Source organism: Ascaphus truei, chromosome 3, assembly GCF_040206685.1.
Source record: "Ascaphus truei isolate aAscTru1 chromosome 3, aAscTru1.hap1, whole genome shotgun sequence".
In the NCBI taxonomy this organism is placed as follows: Eukaryota; Metazoa; Chordata; class Amphibia; order Anura; family Ascaphidae; genus Ascaphus; species Ascaphus truei.
This window is the reverse complement of record NC_134485.1, coordinates 331140067-331167421: the sequence shown is the minus strand read 5'-3', so window position 1 is coordinate 331167421 and position 27355 is coordinate 331140067. Positions and strand designations below refer to the sequence as shown.

Here is a 27355-nt window from a genome sequence, read left to right as displayed (position 1 = left end):
CCTTTTTTTTAAAATAAAGTATGTTTATTTGTTTCCAGTTATTATGTTTGAAGTTGTAAAGTGTTCCACCATTGTCAATGATTTCATAACACTTCTCAGTTAAGTATCACTTGGCAACAAATAAAAAATGTTGTATTATATTTTGAGAGATATTTGCTGTGATGATCTATCGATCTATGTATCTATGTATCTATCTATCTCTCTCAAGTCTAGCTTTATGAAACAAATAGGAAATGTTAGAAAATGTGCAACACAGAACTTCCACTCCATCCCAGAGAGATTTTAACATGTTATTGTACCCATGTGAGCTGCAATTCTTCCATAGAATAATAAACAAACATCACAGATACGGCAAGTGTTGTATTGCTTTATTCTTATTCAGTGTTCTCAGAGATATATATATTAAAGCCCGGCTAACACGGTACCGATACCTCTACATACACACACATACACACACACACACACACATATATATATGGGAAGGCTGCAGGCAGTGAGTCATCACACAGACTGTGTACTGATAGTCAAGGGCGGAGTGTATCGAGCTGTGGAGTACTGAAGGGAGATAGCATTAACCCCTTGAGTGTTTCTGGTCATGCGACGCCACCGTGTATTGGAGACAGGAGCATCCTCCTTTGCGCCACGGGGAGGCGGTGTGGGAGCGGAGCAAGGTTCGGTGCCAGCAGCACGTGAGGGGCAGCCCCCAATGCATCACGGGACACGTCCGAGGTCCAATCCTCACATTACCCCCCCTTCAGGGGCGGCCTCGGGGTATCCCAGGGATGGCTTGGAGGGAAACTTGTGGTGAAAGGCCCGAACTTGGAGCATGGAGTTGGTCCCTAGGAATCCACGAACGCTCCTCAGGACTAAAGCCCCTCCAATGGACCAGGTACTAAAGCTTACCTCTGGTGATCCGGGAGTCCAGAATGGTCTGGACCTCTAATTCCTGCTGGCCTTCAACCAGGAGAGGCTCAGGAGGAGAGATTCGAAGCAGGGAACTGGGAATCCTGGATGAAGGGCTTGAGGAGAGAGGTGTGGAAGACCGAAGGAATCCTCATAGAAGCTGGCAACTGTAGCCGGTAGTCTGCCAGATTGACCTTCTCGATGACAGGAAATGGGCCAATGAATCGAGGTGCCAATTTAGCTGTAGGAACCTTCAGTCGGATATTCTTGGTGGACAGCCATCCTGGTACCCCGGATCAAGGTCCTGCAGTAGAAAGAGTTGAGGGATGGAAGCCGAAGTTAGAAAAGAATGGTGAATCCTGAGTTGACTCATTACGCAAATTGTTATGGGAGAATTCGGCCCACGCCATGAGATCTACCCAGTTGTCCTGGGTATCGGAAATGAAGCAGCGGATGAACTGTTCCAGGTGATTGATTAGTCCGCTCTGTCTGACCACTAGTCTGAGGATGATAGCCGGAAAAAGATTGAAGGGAGATCCCTAGTTGTTTGCAGAAGGACCGCCAGAACTCGATCTGACACAATGACTTAGGGGACCCTATGAAGGCGGAACACCTCCTTGATAAAGATTTTGGATAATTGGAGGGCATTGGGTAGACCCTTGAGGGGAATGAAATGGGCCAGCTTAGAGAATCGGTTGACCACAACCAGGATGGTGTTCCTACCTTTGGATATAGGTAGTTCCACAATGAAGTCCATGGAAAGATGAGTCCATTGACGATCTGGAAATGGAAGGGGTTGTAGCAACCCTGGAGGTCTGTTATGGGAGTTTTGTTCTGGGCACAAGTGGTACATGCGGTGACGAATTTCTTTATGTCCTCGTGCATCCCTGGCCACCAAAAGGTCCTTTCCAGAAGTTCAATAGTTCTCCTAGTACCTGGATGACCAGAGCTTTTCAATGAATGACCCCATTCCAAAACCTTTTGACGATAGGCTGGTGCTGTGAAGAGACGTCCCTCTGGAACTTCGAGACCCTCCGGAATATCAGACTGACCTCTCGTGATGTCCTCCATAGCATCAAATGTGTTGGCAGAGATGATACATGATGGGGGAAGTATGGTTTCCTGTCGGTCCTCAGCACTGTCTTCTACGAGAAATTGGTGGGAGAGGGCGTCTGCCTTCACGTTTTTAGAGCCAGGTAGATAGGAAATAATGAAATTGAAGTGAGAGAAGAAGAGGGACTATAGAGTTGTCGCGAGCCCAAGCTGCGAGCGCCTTCAATGTAGAGCAGATTCTTATGGTCTGTCAGAATAGTTACAGGGTTTTCAGTGCCCTCGAGCAAATGCCTCCATTCCTCCAAGGCCATCTTGATGGCCAACAGTTCACGATTGTCCACGTTGTTATTCTGTTCGGCAGGGAATTTTTTTTAAAAAAAAGAACGCACAGGGGTGTAGCTTGGCTTGTGGGGTTTTCCTTTGGGACAAGATTGCCCCGGCCCCAACATCTGAAGTATCCACCTCGAGCGTGAAGGGTAGTCCTGGATCAGGATGCACCAGCACAGGGCCAACACAAAGGCTGTTTTCAGCTTCTCGAATGCTTGAAGGGCTGCAGGAGACAAAAGTGTCGGGTCAGCTTCTTTCTGTGTCAATGTCGTAATGGGTGCTACTATGGCTGAAATGTTTTGTATGAACCTTCGTTAGTAGTTTGCGAAGCCTAAGAACCGTTTTACGGCCTTCAGGGTCATAGGGCGAGGCCAATCCAAAACTGCTTTCACTTTGGCTGGATCCATGGCAAGGCCAGTATCGAAGATGATGTAGTCCAGAAAGGACGTCGTAGTCTGATGAAAATGACACTTCTCCAATTTCTCGAATAAGTTATTCTCCCATAGTCGTTGGAGTACCTGTTTGACATGACCCGGGTGTTCACATGCGGCCATGGAGAAGATTATAATGTCACCTAGATAGGCAATGACTTACAGTATTGGTCCAGGAGATCCCTGAAAATCTTGTTGACAAAGTCCTTGAATACCGCGGGAGCATTACAAAGGCTGAAAGGCATGACAAGGTATTTGTAATGTCCATCCCGGTGTTAAACGCTGTTTTCCACTCATCCCCCTGTCGGATTCTTACAAGATTGTTAGCTCCTTGTATGTCCAGTTTTGTAAAGATGGTGGAACCCTGTAGTCTGTCAAAGAGTTCGGTGATGACTATAAGTGGTTGCGGTTCCTGATTGTGATTTTATTAAGTCCCTGATAATCAATATGGGGTCTGAGGGATCCATCCTTTTTCTTTACAAAGAAGAACCCCGCACCTGCAGGAGACGAAGACTTCCAGATGAAGCCCCTTTGCAGGTTCTCTTGGATGCATTCCTACATGGCCTTTGTCTCTGGAGGTGACAGTGGATAAGAACATCCTAGCGGAGGCACTGAGCCGGGTAGAAGATCGATGGGGCAGTCGAATGATCGGTGTGGTGGAAGCTCCTCGGCTTGAGGCTTGCTGAATACATCCAGAAATGCAGAGTAGATTTGAGAAAGATGAGAATTAACCTGCTCTTGTACTGAAACCCCACATAGGCCTTTGGATGGCACAGAGTAGTTCTGTAGGCAGTATGAACTCCATTGAAAAGGCTTTTCTTCTGTTCAGTCGATCCGAGGATTATGTAGTTGAAGCCATGGGAGGCCCAGGATGATGTCGACGGTAGGAGAAAAAAATGACGTCAAATTGGATCCTTTTGGTATGGACCTCTCCTGCCTGTAATTGGAAAGGGATAGTTTGAAGACAAAGGAGGGTCAACCGTCAAATCGCCTCAAGCCCTACTGGTTTACTTTTACGTGCCAAAAGGGATTTTGTTTCTTTCCGCGAACCCCTGGTCCATGAAATTTCCCCCTGACCCAGAGTCCAGAAAGGCCTGAGTTGTGGCCTTGAAGGTGTCACCGGTTATGGTGATAGGTATCAAAAGCCTGGTCAGCATCTTGGGAGAAGAAGTCGCTAATGTTCCAAGTGTGATCCTCCCGGCTCTCGTTGAGGACTTGGCGTTTCCCGACTTCTGGTGGCAAGCAGTTATCTGGTGTCCAGTATTACCATAATAAAGGCAGAGTCCAGCATTACGACTGCGCTGTTTCTTACCGGGCGATAGCTTGCTGCCTCAGATCTGCATGGGTTCTTCCAGTTCCGGAAGCGGAGAGTCCAGGGCCTCTGTGTAGTGGCTGCGGAGAGACTGCATATCTTGCTTGCATCGACTTCTCTTTACACCTCTTTCCTGTAATCTTAAATCAACTCAGATGCATAGACCAATGAGCTCCTCCAGTTCCGTGGGGCGTTCCTGCGCAGCAAGTTCATCCTTAAGGTTCTCGGAGACCTTGTCAGAATGCTGCCGCCAATGCCTCATCATTCCAGACGGTTTCAGCGGCTATGTTCCGGAATTCGACTGCGTACCGGGCCACGGGACGACTGCCTTGGGAAATATGGAAGAGAGATGAGGCAGCGTTTACCTTGCGTCCAGGCGTGTCGAATACTCTGCGGAACTACTTGGTGAAGCGGCACTTGGTGAAGCGGCCTATGTCGCAAGTTAGGCCTGGCCTTTTTTCCCAGATGGGGGAAGCCCACACCCAGGCATCATCTACTAGCAGGGATACAATATAGGCCACCTTAGATCGCTGGGATAGAAAACATAACGGCATCAATTCAAACTGAATAGAACACTGGTTAAGAAACAGCGACAACCAAGAGTTTCGCCACTGTAGCGGTTGGGTGTAGGGAGTCGGGGTTCGGAGGCTCCATTCATGGGAACAGACACCGCTGAGAGGACAGGATCCACAGGGGCACTTTTAGCATGGTCAGTCCAAGCTTGTACTGCAAGTAGAAGTTGCTCCATTCGCCGACTATTCTGGTCAAGCCGTTTCTCTATTTGATTAAACATGTCAGAGTGCCTGTACAGGACTCAAACCACCTCAGCGGGGTCCATGTTTGTGGGGCTGAGCATAATGTAACAAGTGCTCACCACAAACAGGACGGGACCGCAGGGCTGAGGTGGGGATGTTACAAAACACCGGCCAACAACCGCGCCCGGATTGCAGAGTCGTAGTCATGTAGCTGGGTCAGCGTAGGAGGTCAGGATAGTCGTAATACTCGCCGTGGTCTAGGATAGGAGAAGTTGGACGGCATTATGCGTAGCCGGGGTCAAGGAGTAGAGAGGTCAGAATGGTTATGTGCATAGCTGAGGTCCAGGGGTCAGAGAAGGTAGAGGTCCAGGTTAAAGCAGAGGTCAAAGTTACGAGATATCAAGCAGAATGCACAGAGTGACGGCAGGACAGCAGGATGCTTGAGGCAAGCACAAGTATATAAACACAAGTTTATGCTCAGCCAATTTGCCTAGGGGCTGGCTGAGCATATAAAGCACAGGGAGCCAATGGGAAGGCTGCAGGCAGTGAGTCATCACACAGACTGTGTACTGATAGGCAGAGGCGGAGTGTATCCCAGCTGTGGAGTAACGAAGGTTGTTAGCATTAATCCCTTGAGTGTTTCTTGTCATGCGACACCGCCGCGTATTGGAGACAAGAGCGTCCTCCGTTGCGCCACGGAAGGCGGTGCGGGGGTGGAGCCTTGGTCCATTGCAGACAGGAGTACTGCGGCGCTCGCACGCAGTGCATGCTTGAGGGGCAACACCCAAAGCATCACGGGACACGTCACAGGGCGGGACCGAGGTCCAATCCTCATACACACACAAACAGATATATATATATATAGATATATATAGATATATATATAGATATATACTGTAGATATAGATGGAAGCATTGTCATTACTGCAATTCTTGAAAGTAATAAGATAAGCAGCACAAAAATTGGTTAAATCAATGGTCCGTAGAAAGGTCTTTGCTTAAACCTATGAATCACTGATAACAGTAATTTAGTGAAATACTTATCTTGAAGTTGTGCTTGTAAGTAGTGGTTCATCAGCCACTTGAAAAGAAGTCCTGATTACTTTTCCCCACATTTTTTATTTTCAATGTGTATGTTAATGTTACTGGCTTCCTCTACTCCTTTCACTACCTAGACATGTCTGGTTTTGTTTTTTTAAGCAGCTCATCACCATCATTGAATCTATTAATCCTACCACTGCCATTTGTTGCTTTTAGGCCTCAGGCATGGTGCCTCGGGCCGCGGTGAGCCGTGCTCCTGCTCTGCCTCGCCTGCTCAATCCGGTGCTTTTTTGCGTCCTGGCAGGCGAGGCAGTGAGCGCGCTGTGGGGGCGGAGGCGGGGCGGAGGCGGAGCGAAGGCGTGGTGGAGGCGGGGCTAGTTCCTCGCTCCCATTGGATGTTTGCGGTCACGTGACCGCTCCTCCGCTTCCCTCAGCGCGAAAATTTTAAACCTGTTTCCTGACATTTTCTGAGCCTACGCACACATGCGGAAGCGGCTCCGAAAGCCGCGCTGATTACAGATGCAGGGGGTAAGTGCATCTGCTCAGCGCGGCTCAGTGTGGCTCAGCGGGGTCTGCTTTACCATGTCCCAGGCCTAAGTCTTAGGCCTCGGCCATGCTCCCTGCTGGCGTGCTGAGGCGCGCTGAGGCGCAGGGAAAGCGGGTGCTTTCCCTGGCCTTTCGGTTGCTTACCGCACGTGCTGTCAGCGGGCCGTCGGGGGCGGGCAGGGGGCGGGCGCGTCACTGGCCGGGGGTGGGCCAGTGACGTCACGGAGCTGGTTCGCCCTCATTGGGTGAACCGCTCACGTGACCGGCCTGTCGCGCCGGCAAGCGGGGGAATTTTAAATTCCCCTAAGACCTGCGCAGGTGAGCCCCTACTAAAGCCGCTCTAATTGCGGCTGTAGGGGCTCAGTGCTGAGCGGGAATGCACGTCAGCACGCTTCCGCCAGCAAGTGCTAAACATGGCCAAGGCCTTACATGGAACTGCACCTGAAAGAGACCCAAGGTAATCAGTGTTATGAGGGCTGCCGATGCCTGGCTGCTCCAGCAATTTAGAGGCCATCAGCATTGAGAGTACATGATGAGCAATCACAAAAACTGGACCAAGACTTCTCCACATGTGGCCTCATTTTCCCCTAACCCATTAACCCTTTGCCTGCCAAAGGAGGACATAAATACATTGCTTTGCAATGCACGGCAGACACCTCTGACCGTGAAGGCAGAAGTATAAAACAATCAAGTGTATGTATGAGAGGAAAACAGGGGGGGGGGGCAAATTAATATGAAAAAGGAGGGATATAAAAACAAGCACACACAAATGAACACCGATCGACCTAAGGATCCTTTACAGCAGGCCTGCACAACTCGTAAAGTGCAAAGGGCCGAACTGCTCCAAGGAAAAAAAAATTGGGCCGCACGGGTAAAGTCATCATCATCATCATCATCATCATCATCATCATCATCATCATCTCTCATCATCATATCTCCCCCAGCACCCTTCATCATCATCCTCATATCTCCCCCAGAACCCAACACTATCAACCTTTGCGATACTCCCCATCTATCTCTCATACCCCCATCTCTCCCCCTCACCCACACACACAATACCCCCCTCCACATCAAACACACAATACCCCCTTGCAGCTCACATCCCTCTCCCCCTTGCAGCTCACATCCCTCTCCCCCCTTGCAGCTCACATCCCTCTCCCCCTTGCAGCTCACATCCCTCTCCCCCTTCCACCTCACATCCCTCTCCCCCCTTGCACCTCACATCCCTCTCCCCCCTTGCACCTCACATCCCTCTCCCCCCTTGCAACTCACATCACTCTCCCCCCCTTGGGTGGGAGACAGTGACTGGGTGGGAGACAGTGTGACTGGGTGACAGGGTGACAGTGACTGGGTGGGAGACAGTGTGACTGGCTGGGAGACAGTGTGACTGGGTGACAGTGACTGGGTGGGTGACAGTGACTAACAGTGACTGGGTGGGAGACAGTGACTGGGTGGGAGACAGTGTGACTAGGTGACAAGGTGACAGTGACTGGGTGGGAGACAGTGTGACTGGGTGACAGTGACTGGGTGGGTGACAGTGTGACTGGGTGACAGGGAGACAGTGACTGGGTGGGAGACAGTGTGACTGGGTGACAGTGACTGGGTGGGTGACAGTGACTAACAGTGACTGGGTGGGAGACAGTGTGACTAGGTGACAAGGTGACAGTGACTGGGTGGGAGACAGTGTGACTGGGTAACAGTGACTGGGTGGGTGACAGTGTGACTGGGTGACAGGGAGACAGTAACTGGGTGGGAGACAGTGTGACAGTGACTGGGTGTGTGAAAGTGACTGGGTGGGTGACAGTGACTGGGTGGGAGACAGTGTGACAGGGTGACAGTGACTGGGTGGGTGACAGTGTGACTGTGTGACAGGGAGACAGTGTGACAGGGAGACAGTGACTGGGTGGGAGACAGTGTGACTGGGTGACAGGGAGACAGTGACTGGGTGGGAGACAGTGTGACTAGGTGACAGTGACTGGGTGGGTGACAGTGTGACTGGGTGACAGTGAGACAGTGACTGGGTGGGAGACAGTGTGACTAGGTGACAGTGACTGGGTGGGTGACAGTGTGACTGGGTGACGGAGACAGTAACTGGGTGGGTGACAGTGACTGGGTGGGTGACAGTGTGACTGGGTGACAGGGAGACAGTGTGACAGGGTGACAATGACTGGGTGGGAGACAGTGTGACTGGGTGACAGGGAGACAGTGTGACAGGGTGACAATGACTGGGTGGGAGACAGTGTGACTGGGTGACAGTGACTAACAGTGACTGGGTGGGAGACAGTGTGACTGGGTGGGAGACAATGTGACTTGGTGGGTGGGAGACAGTGACTAACAGTGACTGGGTGGGAGACAGTGTGAGTGGGTGGGAGACAGTGACTTGGTGGGTGGGAGACAGTGACTAACAGTGACTGGGTGGGAGACAGTGACTTGGTGCTTGACAGTGACTTAGCTTGACCGGGTGGGTGCAGCTTGCCGCCGGACGCTTTCCCCTCCTGCCCCCGATATCCCTGCGGCAGCTGCCCAGGACGGGAGGTGGGCTTGGGGGCGCGGGCTGGCACGGGAGGTGAGCTCGTGGGGGGGGGGGAAGGCACGGGAGGTGAGCTCGGGGGGACGCGGGAAGCTGGCCGCAGAGGGAAGCGGTGAGAAGCAGGCCGCTGCAGGAGCCGAGTTACTTATTAATTATTACTTCCCCCTCCGTCCCACGTTGGGAGCAGGGGAGGGGAGCGGGCCCGCAGAGGAGCTGAGTGTTGCTTCCCCCTCCGTCCCACGTTGGGAGCAGGGGAGGGGAGCGGGCCCGCAGAGGAGCTGAGTGTTGCTTCCCCCTCCGTCCCACGTTGGGAGCAGGGGAGGGGAGCGGGCCCGCAGAGGAGCTGAGTGTTGCTTCCCCCTCCATCCCACGTTGGGAGCAGGGGAGGGGAGCGGCTGCAGAGTATTTCCCCTCCATCCCACGTTGCGAGAGGGGGGGGGGGAGCGGGACCTGCGCATGCAGGGACCGCAGGGAATCGGCGCCATTTTTTTTAACTTTTTTTTTAAAATGTATTTATTTTATTAATTAGCGCCCGGACAAAGTCATCGCGGGCCGCACAGAGAGGCCAGGCGGGCCGCATGCGGCTCGCGGGCCGTATGTTGTGCAGGCCTGCAGTACAGTCAGGACAAGGGGATACAAGCAATAATACTGTCCTGGACAGGATTGTGTTTTTTCTCTGTCTTCAGGCTGCCAGCACTCCCCAGCCTAGATGTTGCAACAATGTTGTGATCCCTTGTGGGTTTCTTGGCTTCAGCCAGTTGCCTTGGCAACCCACCTGGCCTTTTACCAGGATAGACTGCTCCCCCTCCCTTTGCCAGGTGGTATTGTCCCAGTTAATTTCCCATCAGCCCAGACCAGCATGCTGTCTTTTAGTACCAGCAGCCACCTTGAGCAGTCATCTCTCCTATCCTGGTAAAGCTACTCATTTGTACCTATCCCTATATCTTGTACCTAGCCCACTTCCCTCGTAGCTCCCCTTCCCCTCCATTGCTCCCATGCCCCAGTGTTCCCTCAGTACCTTTCCCCCTTTTTATTTGTATGTTGTTGCCCCAAATAAACACTTCAGCAAGTAAGAAGGTTCCCTTGCTTGATATATGGGATTGAGTTAACTTGCCTGTCCCTATGTATCCATCAGGGTGTGCTTGGACCAGAACAAATACAATGCTGTTTATTACTTATTCACGTTATTGTTTGGATTGTGACTGGCTTATTTTCTCCCCCATTTGTTCTGGATCTTGTTTTAATCCAGAGCACTGCATTGCAGGCCCCTCTAGAAGCAAACATGTTAATGATATGGTGTTATCAGGTTTGGTATTTTTGGAATAGAGCTTGGAATTTACACAGCTGACAAAAACAAGAAGGCAGCTGGGGATGAGGATACGGAATAGAAGTAAAAACAGGGAACGGAGAGAAAGAGACATGATGGAAAAACAGAGAGGTGCTACTGGAAAGAGGTCTGTGGATTTCTGAGCTGCACAGCAAAGAGCTGTTTAGCATAGTTTCCAGACATCACCCTCCCATCCCCATTTCATATTCTCACCCCTCTCTGGTTCTGACACCTCAGCTATGTAGCAGAAGCAAAAACAGGATGAAGATGCTCCCCTTTAAGTGAGGCTTTTCCTGTGCTTCCAATGATCTGGGCTCCCCTCCTGGCTCTCAGGCCACATTTAACTAGGGCAGTCTTCATCCATGATATCAAGCACCAGGAATCCGTCCCCAAATTACAAATGTACATGCTCACATGGGTTGTGTGTGTGTATGTGTGCGCGTGTGCGCGTGTGTATGTGTAGAAAAACCCTTTCCAATCACATACTTTAGTTTGAGATTCTCCAATAGTGCCCCAATCAGCACAATCAATCAAAGTTTAATGAATAACCGCCTTAATCTACACTGTTGGAAACCCCCTGTTGGGTACTTTGCTTTATTCAAATGTACAGCTTGGAAATGTGTCTCCTGTACATGTAGAGCTATAGTCATTAGTAACATTAACATTAGTTAATTAGTATAATGCAAAGAAGCAGTATTAGCATAATGTTGTACACACAACATCCAGAGGGAGGGTGTGGGGTGTGTGTGTATTTGTGATATATATATATATATATATATATATATATATATATATATATATATATATCATTGGTGAGTAGTGGATGATGATTATGTATATACACACATGAAAGTATCAATGATTCAGCACAGTGTGTTAAAGGCTAGTTAATTAGTGAGGAAGGATTGATGGCCCGATCAGCCGGTCCCCTCTCCACCTGATGACGGCCCTATATGCTGCGTACTGAAGAGTTCAAAAACTCTATCTTTTCCTTCTCGCAGATAAGCCCAGAAGGGAAGATAACATTTTGCAATTTAATTATGTAACTCTTTATAAAATTGGTCCAAATAGTGGCTTTTATGTACCTTTAACATAATTTAATTTAGTCCTAATGGCCTTTAGAAGAAGGGCTGGAGGGATAAAATAGAAACACCAGACTTCTTAACACCCACAGTTTCTTGTATCTTCATAATACTTCTGTAACAGAAGTAAACATAGTGCTACTGATCTGTGTGCTGGCGTCACACTTTGCATCATATATTTGGAATTTAAAGCAGCACTATAGGTTGCATTGCTTGCTTGCCTCGTTCATTTCAGCTTCAGAGATCCCCTGCTTCCAGAGATACTTACCTCCATAGCGGTGCCGGTATCTCTGCAGCCAGGGAAAGTGTCCCTAACATAATGGCAGCATTTAAATGTCCCGCGGGCCAATAGGAAGCCATGACTTCATCCCTTGTGGCTTCCTATTGGTCCGTGTGATGCGGTGGGGGGGGGGGGTTTAAACTCCACAGAAATATCAGGACCCCTTAAGGAGGTATCTTTGGAAGCATTACCCCCCACCCCCCCTCCCTGCCTCCCTCCTATAACATAAAAGAAGAAAAAAGCAAGCAATGCAACCTGTAGTGTTGGTGTAAGCTGAGGTCTTCCCTAAGAACTAGTGTGCAGTGGCATGTTTCAGAACGTAAATGGAGCCAACACTGTTTTAAAAGGTATGAGTGAATAATGTATGTAGCTTTTGACATTTCCTTAGTAAACTAAAGCTCCGGGTGTTTTTTTGTGCGATCTGCAACCAGTGTCTATCGGTGATAAGACAGTCCTCAAAGCCACAGGTAAACTGTTCATTTTTCCCTTTAATGGCAAAGTAATTGTTCAGCTTATCATTAGTAAAGTAGATAAATATAAGTAGCTGCTATGCTTGTGTAGCCAGGTCTTCCCCCATGTCCCCTTACCTCCCGGTTAAGGTCCCCTTACCTCCTGGTCCCCTTATCCCTGTTGCAAGTCGGCCGCACTGGGTAGCGGGAGTATGCTACTGCAGCGGGAGCCGCTCCGGGGCTGCATGAAGGCAGGGAGAGGGAGCTTCATTGCTCTGGAGCTCTGCGGCGAACGCCCAGCGAGGGCACTGCTATTAGCACAGAAGCATTCACTCATGTACAGTAGCTTACAAGTTGCAGCGGCCATGTTGAAACACCCTGCACATGCGCATAGAAGCAGGAGTGCGGCGGCCATCTTCTAATATACCCGCAGGGGAACTACAGTTCCCAGCAGCCTCTAGGGCTACTCCTCATGTGGGCAGCGTTAGCCAATAGGGCTGCGAAGATCTCCTGAGGAGAGAAAGATACATTTGGCATGCTTAGCCTGCGCGCTGCCAGTTGGAGCCAGGGTATTGGTGCCTGGCACCCAATGTACTTTGGGGACACTCAATTGGTGTATTGTATGCCATCATTCATATACACTGTGTGGTTCAGGGTACTGTGATATCTGTTAAGCAAAGAGTTATTACATACCAGAGTGTATTTACTGTTTGGGTTCCTGTGAGGGGCTTATCTCGCTACGCTGGGATCCCTCGCAGGTGGAGGCGCTGCACCGAGGCAAGCAAGGTATCACGCTAGGCTCCCAGTGTCGGAGGCTCAGGCCTTCTGGTAGCCACACAGGTAACGGCAGTACCGGTAGTCTCTTTAGTCAGGGGGAAAGAGGGCTACATTTGGATGCGCTGCTGAGATTCAGACCTGGGGTGCCCGAACTCAGCTTACTAAATTATGTTGTTCCCCTCATCACTACCTTCCCGCAGGGAGGTTTATGAATGGGCATTGAAGAGGCAAGTCCGGCCTCAATAGGCGCTTGCCATTGTTCAAGTCCCCGCCGACACCTCCTCCTATGACATTTATATAGGGAGAAGGAGTGGCTCAGTGAGTAAAGACACTGACTGACACTGAGATTGCTGCAGGGGAGCCTGGTTCAATTCCCGGTGTCGGCTCCTTGTGACCTTGGGCAAGTCACTTTATCTCCCTGTGCCTCAGGCACCAAAAACATAGATTGTAAGCTCTAAGGGGCAGGGACCTGTGCCTGCAAAATGTCTCTAAAGCGCTGAGTACAATTAGCAGCGCTATACAAGAACATGCTATTATTATTATTATATGTCTACTGTTACAGTAGGTCAGTACTTAGGCCTACGGGACGCAAAAATCTTTGGTCGATGAACAGACCCAGACAGAGTATGGTGTTCAGTTTTAGTAAATGGCGGGTACGATTTAGTAGAAGGAGGCCAACCCACCTTATGCTCCATGGAGCGCTAGACAGCGGGTGCCCTATCATCTACTCTGAAACGCACGTGAAGGCGGAGCTTCCTAGTCACTCCACTGACTTGCAGGATGCTTCTATGTGTATGTCTTAATCTTCCTCAGGGAGTCCTTGCCGGAGCGAGGCCAGTGTCTTGTCCTGCCACAGCCGCCGCTCAAGTCATGGCAGTCACAGCTCCCGCCGATCAGATGACATGCAAATGCTTGCGGAAGTCATACAGCAGTTGGCAGGAAACAAGAACGAGTCACCTCAATCACAGCACTACCGTAAGCTGAAAACCTTTTCAAGGGTCAAGCCCACTACAGCAGGAGAAGAGGCCTTCGAAGCCTGGAAGGACTACACTTTACAAGTTCTGGAAGAATGGTCCTGTCCCGATACTGTAAAAAGACAGCGGATAATAGAGAGTGTCTAAGACCCCCCGCTCTACGATGGTGTGAATGTACAGGGCTCAAAAAAGATTGGACGGCGCTCCCACACCTCTCATATGTGAATCAAAGTGGATAATAAAAATAATAAAAAAATATGTGATATTCAGATGCCAAAATTGCACAAAACCTCCGGTGAGGACTTGTTTCCATAAGTCCTCTAATACAGCATTATCTCCTCCAAGATCCAGAAGGAGCAGAAACACCCAACAAAGAGAAGATAATAATCGTTTACACTGTGTGGTAAGTATGGGTTATATAGAACCGAGCTTGGCTCATATACTTACTAAAAGGTAAATTATTAAAGCAGTTGTAACCACTAATGGTTGTGTGACTTCTTAATATTGTGTTGATATTCGGACCCCAGGTTAATGCAAGCGACGACACTGATGATCCCCCAAGTAGATGGATAAGGATGTAGCCTCAAGGTAGAGATGTAAGCTCAGGGTAAGAGAGAGAATATAGTGCAGACACAAGTGCTTAGTGCAAACATACACATATTTTACTCACACTTTGTGATATATAAACAGGCGGTATAATAGGGGAGCTGTAGGGTTGATTCCTTCGGTGCTGCTCAGAAGCTGTTTTCCGGCAGTCCTGTAAGCCTGTAGTTGTCACCGGGGAGTCCTCCACGTGTGATGTCTGCGCCGATCACCTCGGCGTCTGACGTCACTCCCTGGGAAAACCTCCACCTCCGGTGTCCTCTGCGATACACTGTCTCCAGCAGCTTTCTCCTACTAAACGCTCTCCCCGCAAGGATATTTCTACGCGTTTCACAGTAAACACTGCTTTGTCAGGAGTTAGGTCCCTCCCTTCACCCTCACTCTATTTAAAGGATATTGCTAATTTAATTGGTGATAACACATGGGAAGAACCCTTATATAACTATAAAGTGCTATAATGCGCTCGTTGCTTATGATTAAAATATATAAACTTTATTACAACTTAAAATAAATTAATCTAAACAGTTATTTATACGATAAGTTAAAAACATATACTAACAACATAAAAGCCTGTATTTCAATTAAGACTCAGTAGTAGATAAAAACTCTAAATCTATCTAATAGTACAAGAAATGAAATAGTCTCATTACAGTATGTTCTCAAATGTATAACCCCCTCAATAATACAGTAAATACTGTAAAGGTAACAATTTGGATTTTTTTATCAGATGCTTACAACAGATTTTGATCATTTGGTGGATGAGAACTCAGCCTTTAAGCATAATTTAACCAAAGTGGAAAGAGGCGTTAAAGGAAATGATAGAAGATGATAGGCTAGTAATCAAACAAGCTGACAAGGGAGGATCAGTAATCGTTATGGATAGTGAAAACTACCTAAAAGAATCTCATTGACTACTTGATGACGAGGTAGCCTATTTGAAATTAAAAAGGATCCCTCTATTGAATATACAGCTGATTTGAAAATATTACTAGAAAAGGGTAAAAATGTGGGTATTTTAAATTCAAATGAGTATTCCTTCCTAATGAAGAATAATCCCCAGATTCCTATTTTCTACTTTCTACAGACGGTACACAAAAGCTTAGAGAACCCCCGGGAAGGCCGATAACATCAGGGATCGATTCTCTAACTTCAAACCTGTCAGCCTACGTCGATTCCTTTTTGCAATCTTATGTGAAGGGTCTCAAATCATAGGTGAAGGACACCAAAACCATCATAATATATTAAATGACCTGGAATGGGAGAAAGGTTACATAATGGCAGTGGTGGATGTTACATCACTTTATACTTCAATCATACACACACAAAGGTGTGATTCTGATAAAACCATTCTCCTCAAAGAAACAACATTAGATGAAGTACAGATTGATTTTGATTGAATGCATGGAATTTATTCTGTGTAAAAATTATTTTTGGTTTGAGGACACCTTTTATCTTCAGAGATGTGGCACGGCCATGGGGCCCAAGTTTGCACCGAGCTATGCCAATCTCTTTATGGGAGATTGGGAAGACCATTACATCTGGTCAGAAGTGGGGCCCGGTGCAGACTTGGTCCTCTGGCAGAGGTATATCGATGATATTATTTTATTGTGGAGAGGTAATGCAGTAAGCTTTTCTAAATTCATACAAGAACTGAATAATAATGACAGAAATTTGAGCCTCACATCTAAAATTCATGATAAGGAGATCTCACGATCTATGTTCAGAATGACCAACTCAAAACTAAGTCATTCTTTAAAGCTGTGGATACAAATAATTATATCCTGAGAACGAGTTGCCACCTCCCAAAATGGATGGATAATGTACCATAAGGGCAATTCCACAGGATCAAAAGAAACTACTGACGAAGGAGTTTTCTCTAATCAAGTAGAGATTCTGAAAAAGAGATTTCTAGAGAAAAATTATAAAGGGGAACTCCTTGAGGATTCTCTTGAAAAAACTAAAAGTCTAGATGGAAAAGATCTGATCAAAGAAAAAAAATTACCTCTTTCAGAAACATTCCGAAAAGATTTTAGTTTTGCTTTCCTGACAGAATATAATTGAGAGGCAAAGCATATTAAAATATATAATTAAAAAGCATTGGCACTTACTTTTATGTGATCCCCTACTTAGGAATGAGATCCCTAAAATCCCGAATGTGATTTTTAAGAAAACATGCAATTTAAAAAATAAGTTGGCTCCAAGTGTTATTAGGAAAATAAAAGACGATGGTAATACTGACGAACATAACTTCCTTAAGAATGCTGAAAGCTTTCTTAAGAATGCAAAAGGCTTTTTTGGCTGTACATTCTGCACAGCGTGTAAACTTAACTCTAAAGAAAAAATATTCTTCAAGTCAAATGGGAAGAAAGAGACTTTTAAAATAGATAAATGTATTAGCTGTAGGTCTGATTTTGTCATATACATATTAGAATGCCCTTGTGGGCATTCAATAAGTAGGCAAAACAAGCAGACCTATCAGGATACGTATACTTGAACACTATTCGGAGGGGGGTACTACTCATAGTGTGCCTAAACATTTTGCAGAGTGTAACAACACAGATCCCTATGGTTTGACCTTGATGGGGATTGATTTTATGAAGCAACAATGGAGAAGTAGAGATAGGGGACTGGATCTAAGAAAACAAGAAAGGTTTTGGATCCATAAATTAAAACCCTTACCCCTTTCGGCTTAAATGCTGAATTTGAGATTATACCTTTTTTTTATCATTTTAAATATTACTATAGTATTTATATTCGTAATATACCAATCTGTATAAAGCTTCTTATATAGGTTTTTAACCTCAAGGGTATAGACCTTTGGGGATCCCCTCCTGTTGCTTGCACCATCCTTTTCCCTGTTTTTTCTGTTTCCAGTTTATAGTTACTGCACTTGAGATTTTTAGAGTTTTAAGTGTTTTTAATTAGTTCCATTGTATTTGACTAATTTTTGTTCTCTTGTCTTCTTTCCATGTGTACCCCCCCCCCCTTTGATATTTATTATTGAGTGGGTTATACATTTGAGAACATAATGAGACTGTTTCATTTCTTGTACTATTAGATAGATTTAGAGTTTTTATATAATACTGTGTCTTAATTGAAATACAGGATTTTATGTTGTTAGTACAGTATGTTTTTAACTTATTGTATAAATAACTTAAAATAAATTAATCTAAAGTTGTAATAAAGTTATATGTTTTAATCATAAGCAACGAGCACATTATAGCACTTTATAGTTATCACCAATTAAATTAGCAATATCCTTTAAATAGAGAGAGGGTGAGGGGAGGGACCTAATTCCTGACGAAGCAGTATTTACTGTGAAACGCATAGAGATATTCTTGCGGGAGAGCGTTTAGTAGGAGAGCTGCTGGAGACAGTGTATCGTGGAGGACACCGGAGGCAAGGGTTTTCCCAGGGAGTAACATCAGACGCCGAGGTGATCGGTGCAGACATCACACGTGGAGGACTCCCTGGTGACAGCTACAGGCTTACAGGACTGCCAGAAAACAGCTTCTGAGAGGCACCGAAGGCATCAACCCTACAGCTACCCCTATTATATCACCTGTTTATATATCACATAGTGTGAGTAAAATATGTGTTTGTTTGCACTAAGCAATTGTGTATGAGTGGTCTGCACTATATTCGGTCTCTTACACTGAGGTTACATCTCTACCTTGAGGCTACATCCTTATCCATCTACTTGAGGGATCATCAGTGTCATCGCCTGCATTAACCTTGGGTCCGAATATCAACACAATATTAAGAAGTCACACAACCATTAGTGGTTACAACTGCTTTAATATGTCTACCTTTTAGTAAGTATATGAGCCTAGCTCAGTTCTATATAACCAATACGTACCACACAGTGTACACGATTATTATCTTCTCTTTTTTGGGTGATTCTGCTCCTTTTGGATCTTGGAGGAGAGAATGTACAGGGACCACAATGCAGATGTCACGGCACAGATGCTGGTGGCGTCGCTGACACGGACCTATGGCTTAGAAGAGGACGAGAGCGAGCTCTGATCCAAGTACTGTCGTCTGCGCCAGAAAGAGGGGGAAGAACCATCTGAATTTATTCAGCGGATCCAGCTGGTTTTGTGAGACCTACGCTCTCATAAAATCATCAAAGTCTCAGAAGTAAATGAGAAATGCACCTTCCTAAGAAGCACAAAGAATCTCGCAAGGAAGAGACCAAAGAGGCGCAAAGTCAAAGCCTAGAGACAGAAATTGTTCAAAACACATCTCCTCTGTCCCCACCACCAGGGTGCCTAGGAGCTCGGCTCCTCAGTCCGGCTTTGACACCAAACGCGATATCCGCTGCTTTAAATGTGGTCAACCCTGTCATTTCTCTAAAAAGTGTCCAAAGCCAAAAAGATCCAATCTGTGGGCTATGACCCTCACGTGCAACCGACTGAGACACCCTCTGCGTCCACGTAAAGCGCTCCTGCGCCTTGCCCCAATGAAGCATCCCAACCGAACGGCTACAGTCACGTGGGGCCTGCCGCAATCATAGGGTCCTCGTGGAGGACATATACACCTCAGCATTGTTGGATACTGGGTCACAGGTGACCATTATTTACCAGCCTTTCCATGACCTACACCTGAAGCATCTACCCCTGCAGTTGGCAGAGAAGATGAAGCTGTGGGGTCTTAGTAACGAGGACTACCCCATCAACAGTGAGGTGCAGGTTCAGTTAAATATACCGCAACTAAATACCAACAAGTCTCATCCCATGCAGGTAGAGGCCCTGATCTGTCCTGAGCCGTAGGAACATCCAAGGTCCCAAACATATTGCGGACCAACACCGATGTGGTGCGGACCATGATCCGGACTTATCTTCATGAGGCGGGCGAATTACCCCTATCCTCGCTACCGATCCATCCAGTACTCAAAGATGAGTTCTATCTGGTTGCAGCACAAGAAGAGTATGATGTGATCTTCATTCACGAAGAGGGGTTGATCGAGATTCCACCAGGGGGAGTGAGACACACGACTGCAGTAGTCCATTATATAGGACGTGACAAAGACAACCGGTACTTCTCTCTGAAGACCACCCCTGCAGAAGAGGTCAAGAGAGGGTACAAGATGGTCTCAGAGATACGAGAGTGTAAATCTTCCATCCCAAAGAAGATTACAGTAACAATCCAGAACATCTCACTTCACACGGTACCATTTGGCGTTGGTCAGAGACTGGGTCGGATATACCCGGTCACCACTGTAGAGACTATGGCACATGGGAACGCCGCTATAGTGCGAGGGGAGCCTGCCGAGTTGCAGTTTGATTTCGGAGAATCGACCCTGTCAGAAGACTGAAGAGACGGCTAAGTGCCAAGCTGGAGGAACGCCGGGAGGTGTTCTCCACTAGCGAGATGGACGTAGACTGCAGCAAAACCGCTAAGCACATGATTCAGCCGAGTGATACCACACCATTCCGGGAGCCATCCAGACGCATCGCTCCCAGAGATGTGGAGGACGTAAGAAACGTCCTGACGGAGATGGAGACAGCGGGTATTATGGCCGAATCTCGTAGCCCCTACGCCTCTCCGATTGTGGTGGTACGCAAGAAAAATAGTTCCATCCACCTATGCGTAGACTACCGGACCCTGAACAGGCATACCGTACCTGACCAGTACACTCTGCCGTGGATAGAAGAGATCCTCAACGCACTGACGGGAAGCCAGTGGTTCAGCGTGCTGGACCTGAGATCTGTGTACTTCCAGGTACCAATGAGCTCCGATGACCAGGAGAAGACAGCGTTTGTCTGCCCCATGGCTTCTATCAGTTTACTGCCCCTCTGCTTCTATCAGTTTACCCGAATGCCCCAAGGCATTTGCAGCTCCAGCGACCTTCCAGGGCTGATGGAGAAGACCATTGGGGAAATGAATCCTCGTGAGTGCCTAGTCTACCTCAATGACATCGTGTTCGGAAGAATGCTCGAAGAACATGAGGAACGCCTCCTGAAGGTGTTGGATAGACTGGGCAAGGAAGGCCTGAAGTTGTCCTTGGACAAGTGCCAGTTCTGTCGCCAGTCAGTCACCTACATGGGGTTCATAGTGTCTGCCGACGGAGGGGCTACTGACCCCACTAATGTTGAAGCCATGGTGAACTGGCCAAGACCAGACAACGTGATGGAGCTAAGACCCTTCCTGGGGTTCTGCAGATACTACCGGCGCTTCATAGAGGGATACTCTAGTAAAGCCAAGGCCCTCAACAACATACGAAGGGTCTACCCACAGGAACTCAACAGAAAGCCGCTTCCCCACGAACACCCTTCGGCAACAGGTGGGCATCTGCCAGTGAAAAGGCCTTCACAGGACTCAAGAAAAGCCTGAGGGAAGCTCTGGTTCTGGCTTACACCGACACAGAGAAACCATACGTTCTGCATGTGGATGCCAGTTTTAACGGGCTGGGAGCTGTATTACACCCTAAGTATCCGGCTGGCCTTCGCCCAGTGGCGTATGTGAGCCGAAGCTTGACTCCCAGCGAGCAAAACTACCGGTTCACAAACTGGAGTTCCTTGCTCTCAAGTGGGCAGTAGTCGAAAAATCCATGACTACCTGTACAGAGTCTCCTTCGAAGTGAGAACGGACAACAACCCGTTAACATATATCCTAACGTCAGCCAAACTGGATGCCACCGGCCACAGGTTGTTGGCCGCCCTATCCAATTATCAATTCACCCTTAAATATAAACCGGGCCGTTAAACATCGGAGCTGATGCACTGTCTCGGAGGCCTGGGCTGAATACAGCACCACACGGTGGCCCCTGGGAAGAAATTACCTGAATCTGGGATGCGGGCAATGTGCGCCACTGCTGCAATCGTAGAAGACAAAGTCGCATTTTCCGAGTTGAGATTAGCAGATTCTTTGGGATGCCGACCCCAGGCGCTCCCCGCAGCCTACTGCCACCCAGATGGCCTGGAAATCCTTCCGAACACTCTCCTGGAGTGGAAGGAGATAGTACAGGATCAGATATGTGATCCAGTGGCCAACGCTATACGCGAGGCCCTACACCAGAATAATCCCTCCTTGGTGAAACGTGGCCCCACCGATACTGTTGCAATCCTCATGAGAGAATGGGACAAATTCCAAATAGAGCGTGGCCTCCTCTACCAGATCGTCCCCTACCACAATCATCCCGACCGACGACAACTGGTTCTGAACTGAAACATGCAGTACCATGTACTACAATCCCTGCACGACGACCACGGACAACTGTACATGGATAAGACCTTTGGGTTAGTGAGGGACCGATTCTTCTGGCCCAAGATGCGAGAGTCCGTAGAACGGCATTGCTGAAAGTGTTTGAGGTGTATCCAGAGGAAGACTCTGCCACTTGTGCAGCCCCAATGGGCCATCTGAAAAACAATGTCCTGGTAGTGACAGACCACTACACTCGCTACTCTAAAGCGTTCCCAACAAAGGACCAGAAGGCTCACACATCAAGGAGCTTCTCAATCTGCTCAATATCAAGAAGTCTAGGACCATGCCGTATCATCCAGAGGGAGACGCTCTGCTAGAGACATTCAATAGAACATTGCTAGACATGCTAGGCACCCTGAAGGGCTCTCAAAAGGGCAAATGCAGAAAGCATGTCGAAGCCTGGTGTATGCATACAACTGCACTAGACATGAATCTACAGGGTACACACCGTACTTCATGATGTTCGAGTGAGAGGCGCGACTGCTTGTGGACATCTGACTCCGGATATCTACCAAATGGGGTACCCAACATGGCTCACTACCGCTATGTGAAGCGACTTCACGATAGCCTGCACCACGCCTATCAGCTAGCGGAGAAGGCCTCAGCCCATCTAAATACATGCAACAAGCGAAGGTATGACCACAAGGTCAGATATCGGAAACTTCGTCCTGAGACGCTGTTCTCCTACGCAATTTAGGGATCCCCGGCAAACACAAGCTGGCCAACTGCTGGCGCGACGGAGTCTTCGAGGTAGAATCTCTAATGCCAGGCCTCCCGGTCTACCAGATGGCCGGGTATTGGTTTGGCACAGAAATCACTTGTTACCCATCCCACAAGTGGGAGAAAATGACTGTGAAACAGTGGCCACAGTAACTGCCCCATAGCCAGAAGAGTCAGCCGAGACTCCCGTTTCAGCAACCAAATCTACACAAGATCCTTTGGAGAGCACCTCCACCAACTTCAATGGAGACTGGTGGGAACCTCCTGAAGGAGCACCGGGTAATGGGCCCGCGCCTCAAATATCATCACCAGTGGCTTCAACAAGCTGTCCACTTGACCCACTAAGCCCAAACTTTGTACCACTCAGACATTATAGAGACTGGTTTACCCCTTTGCAATGGGCCAAAACCCCAGGACTATGACAGACTTTCCCCAGTGGGAAATAGCAAAGAACAGCCTCACAGAAGCCAGCGAGTGAGACGCCCTCTCAATAGAGTGGCTTATGATTTGTATGAGGCACCCTATTATGAGTCTCAGCAGCTGGCTAACAGCAAGCTGGCCTCAGTTATAAATATGTTCGTGGAAATGTACAACATTGTTTAGAGTATGATGTGTTATATATATATATCCTGCATTTCCATTACATAAAATTGTTGTGTTATGGTGTTCCCAAGCTGGTACGCCGGGGTTTCCACCAAGGAATGATGTAACCAGGTCTTCCCCCGTGTCCTCTTACCTCCCAGTTGGTAGCGGCAGAGCGTCGCTATTAGACAGCTTGCGCATGTGCAGAAGCATTCGTGCATGTGCAGAAGCATTCGTACATGCGCAGAAGCATTCGCACATGCACAGTAGCTTACAAGTTGCAGCGGCTATGTTGAAACACCCTGCGCATGCGCATTGAAGCAGGAGTGCGGCTCCCATCTTCTAATATGCCCCACAGGGGAACTACAGTTCCCAGCAGCCTCTAGGGCTGCTCCTTATGTGGGCAGGGTTAGCGAATCGGGCTGCGAGGATCTACTGAGGAGAGAAAGATACATTTAGCGCGCTTAGCCTACGCGCTACCAGTTGGAGCCAAGACAGAGAACCGGAAGGTAGGGTCTGGGTGTCAATGGCACCAAGATTCGGCCATCTTACCCCTTAGGTCCAAGATAGGCCCCACTCACAAATAGCTTGTTGTTGCTACAGGGAAAGCCCATAGTCAGGGACCTTTCCCCAGTAGCTGCTAGTAGTAAAGATGGGCATCAGTAAAGATGCCTTGTGGTGAATTGCAGCCTGTGGTCTGGGACCAGACCACCTACATTAAAGACACTCTAAAAGGTGAGACCCTCCTACCGAAGTTCACCCCACACAGAGGCGGACGACGTCGCTGGATCAGCGGATCCCTGTTGCTAGTTGGCCGCACCGGGTACTGGAGTACCCGGCAGGTACCTCAACAAAATGCACCAACGGTTCAAGGGTAGCGCTACCATACACTCTTTTGTGTGGGCCCGACATTGGGAGAAGAACATCAGCATCAGGGTATTGGTGCCTGGCACCCAATGTACTTAGGGGACAAAAATATATATATATATATATATATATATATATATATATATATATATATATTATATATAGATATATAGATATACTTATACTGTGTGGTTCAGGGTACTGTGATATCTGTTCAGTAAAGTTATTATATACCAGAGCGTATTTACCGTTTGGGTTCCTGTGAAGGGCTTATCCCGCTACGCTGGGATCCCTCGCAGTTGGAGGCGCTGCACCGAGGCGAGCAAGATATCACCCCAGGCTCCCAGTGGCGGATGCTCAGGCTTTCTGGTAGCCACACAGGTAATGGCAGTACCGGTAGTCTCTTTAGTCAAGTGGAAAGAGGGCTACACTTTAATCCAGTGTCCCTGGAGAAATGCAAAACATTCATTTTCCATAATACATAAATACGTAAAAAAGGGTCTTGAAGGGCGATTGAATCCTTTCGAAGAAATGATTACACTGAAAAATTGTTTAAGGTTTTTTTTTTTAATCTGGTCGGTTGGCGTGTCCCTTTAAGTGCAAGTCCCCATAAAAGGAGATATTGTTGCAGCAATTAGAGCCAAGTATCAAAGTATTTGTTAAAATAATTCGCAACAGCAGCTGTTTTTCCAAAACAGAAGAGTCCTGAAACACGTCATTAGGATGACAAATGGAAAGTCAAGTTGTTAAAACATCCGACTACGTGAGTGGGACCTCCGATATGGAGACACAGCTCCGATCAATTGTGAAGTGCTTGCTGGATTCTTCTATATCTGCCCATCTATCTGAACAAGCTCCTCACCCCTACCACATGCATCACTTATCGGAGACCTGACTCCAAAAGACGGTTCATGGTCCCAAGGCTCAACAAAGTCTCCGGCCGTTCCTCCTTCTCTTACCGTGCACCCCAAAACTGGAACAATCTACCAGAGACGCTCACATCCGCCACCAGTCTAAGTTTTTTCAAAACTAAAGCGGTCTCAATTTTTAATCTAGTCTGTAACTGTTAGATACGCCTTTAGCATTATCTTTAACTGTGCATGCTATGTCTTGTACTGTATATAATATATACCCTGTTCATTTAATGTAATTATGCATTTGTAACCATGTATTTGTCATCATAACTCTATGCCCAGGACATACTTGAAAACGAGAGGTAACTCTCAATATATTACTTCCTGGTAAAACATTTTATAAATAAATATCTTGTGTGTCTGACTCAGGTCCGGCTTGTAATTTTGCCGGGCTCGGTGCAAGAGTTTTCGCAGGTGCCTTTTACCTGGTCCGGCGGGCCTTTCTCCTCCTCAGACGTCACGGTGCCATGATGGAACACTGTAGGAGGGGAGATGCTGCCGGACCAGATAAGCGATACTTACAGAGTCCCCGCAATCTCCCCCGACAATTAGTTTAACTATTGTGGGGAAGAGCACGGGGCCTCTGTAAGTGCGGGGCTTGGTGCGATGGTACCAATGGAACCGCCATCAAGCCGGCCATGGCTCTGGTAATACAGTACAACAGGACTGGTCACTAACACACCAGGAATTAGCATCGCTCATTGCTTGAGCAGTTATCCAATTTGAAATTGTTTCCTTTGTTGAGAAACACCAGATTACATCCATTTAATTTGGATTCCTGAACCTTCACAGCTGTGATACAAAAGTCACTTTAGACAAATATAAAGGGTGTGGTGTATATATATGCAGTATACACTGCACAGAAAGTAACACAGAGCGCACCAAAGTATACACTGTGTTCAGTAAAAACAGGAGCCCTTTATTTTTTGTCATATCTTGCAGAAAAATCACTTGATTTTCATGACAATGATTTGAGCAATTATAGGTCTGCCAGTAGATTATTACAGTTAAGAATGATTTGATTCTCTAATAATATTCAATGGAATTGGGGATGGCATGAGGACCTCATCAAGTACATAGTTACAAAATGGCGTTTAGCAAAGAAGATAAACACGGTTTAAAGTGATCGAGAGCAAGAATTATGGTCCAAAACTCTTACATAAAATTTTTACGGATAAAGGATGTTCGTTCGCTAGGAAGACTGAAAAAAAACAAACTCCTAAAACACTATCGTTCAGGAGTGGGAGCAGCTGGATGAACGAGTTATCGATTATGCCATCAGACAGTGGCGTTCTCACTTTGGGCGTGTGTTTCACCAGGAGGACATTTTGAACAAACACTTTGAACTCAAGATTTATAGTAATTTTAGTGTTTCAGATTAGATTACAACAGTTTAACACATTTATGTTTTACGAAGGAAAATCTCCTATTTCTAGTTTAATTAACATGAACCTTCCACAGCGTATCTGGTTTTATTAGTTATTAGTTGGTATTAGTTAACATCAGTTAATGGTCCACATTGTGCTTCTTATATAGTGGTAATCTACATAACAGACCTACAATTATGCACATTTTCATGGGGATTGAGCAAGAAATATATAAGATATGATGAAAAACTAAAGGGGTTCCCTTTTTCTGGAACTGTATGTATATAAATTAAAATCAATAATAGACAGCACTCTAAACCAGAAAATATGATGAAAAATGTTGAGGTGCACGAAGCGTAGTGGGCCCAAACAAACCCACTCAAAATCATGTAAATCCCAAAGTAGGCTCCAGCACACTATAATAGACAGAAACACGTAGATAGTTTCAGAATAAGCCACAAATTTAATAGCGTAAATAATATAAATGTACCAAATTGGAACTGCTCACTGACTCATTTGGCAAAGTATACAGCTCTAATTATCGCACTAGGGTGGGGGGGGGGGAGAGATACAAAGGGAAGGGAAGTGTGGGGTACAAATGAGGGTATGGGGAACAGAAAAACATATAAAGACACTGGGGTAGGGTAAGAGGGGCAACGTTTCAGGGTAGGAACCCTTTCTTCTGGCCCGTTCCCTTGGGTCCACATGAACCTCAAGGTACTTCCCTTGACCCTTATCCCCCCTGTAAGACACAAGAATGAAAGCTTAAGCAAAAAAATCACAGAGTAATGCAATCATCTAGCTCTGCCGTGAACAGCCATCCACAGTAAAGGTAAGTAACTAAAGCTGCCGTTAGAGAGAAGAAGAGTATCTGAAGCCCTTGCTAGTTGCCAGTGAACACGGAGAATAAGGATGGTTTGCTTTACCCTGATATACTTACCTTTACTGCAGGAAGAACCTTGAGGTTCACGTGGACCCAAGGGAACGGGCCAGAAGAAAGGGTTCCTACCCTGAAACGTTGCCCCTCTTACCCTACCCCAGTGTCTTTATATGTTTTTCTGTTCCCCATACCCTCATTTGTACCCCACACTTCCCTTCCCTTTGTATCTCTTTCCCCCCCTCCACCCTAGTGTGATAATTAGAGCTGTATACTTTGCCAAATGAGTCAGTGAGCAGTTCCAATTTTTTACATTTATATTATTTACGCTATTAAATTTGTGGCTTATTCTAAAACTATCTACGTATTTCCATCTATTATACTGTGCTGGAGCCTACTTTGGGATTTGTATGTATATAAATAAAACTAAGA

At 47.1% G+C, this 27355-nt stretch overlaps 1 protein-coding gene across 2 annotated transcripts in view; it reads right to left on the bottom strand.

The window, feature by feature from the left end:
- Window positions 1-27355, bottom strand: part of LRP1 (LDL receptor related protein 1) — a 374671-nt gene that overhangs the window by 223936 nt on the left and 123380 nt on the right. The window lies entirely within an intron of this gene.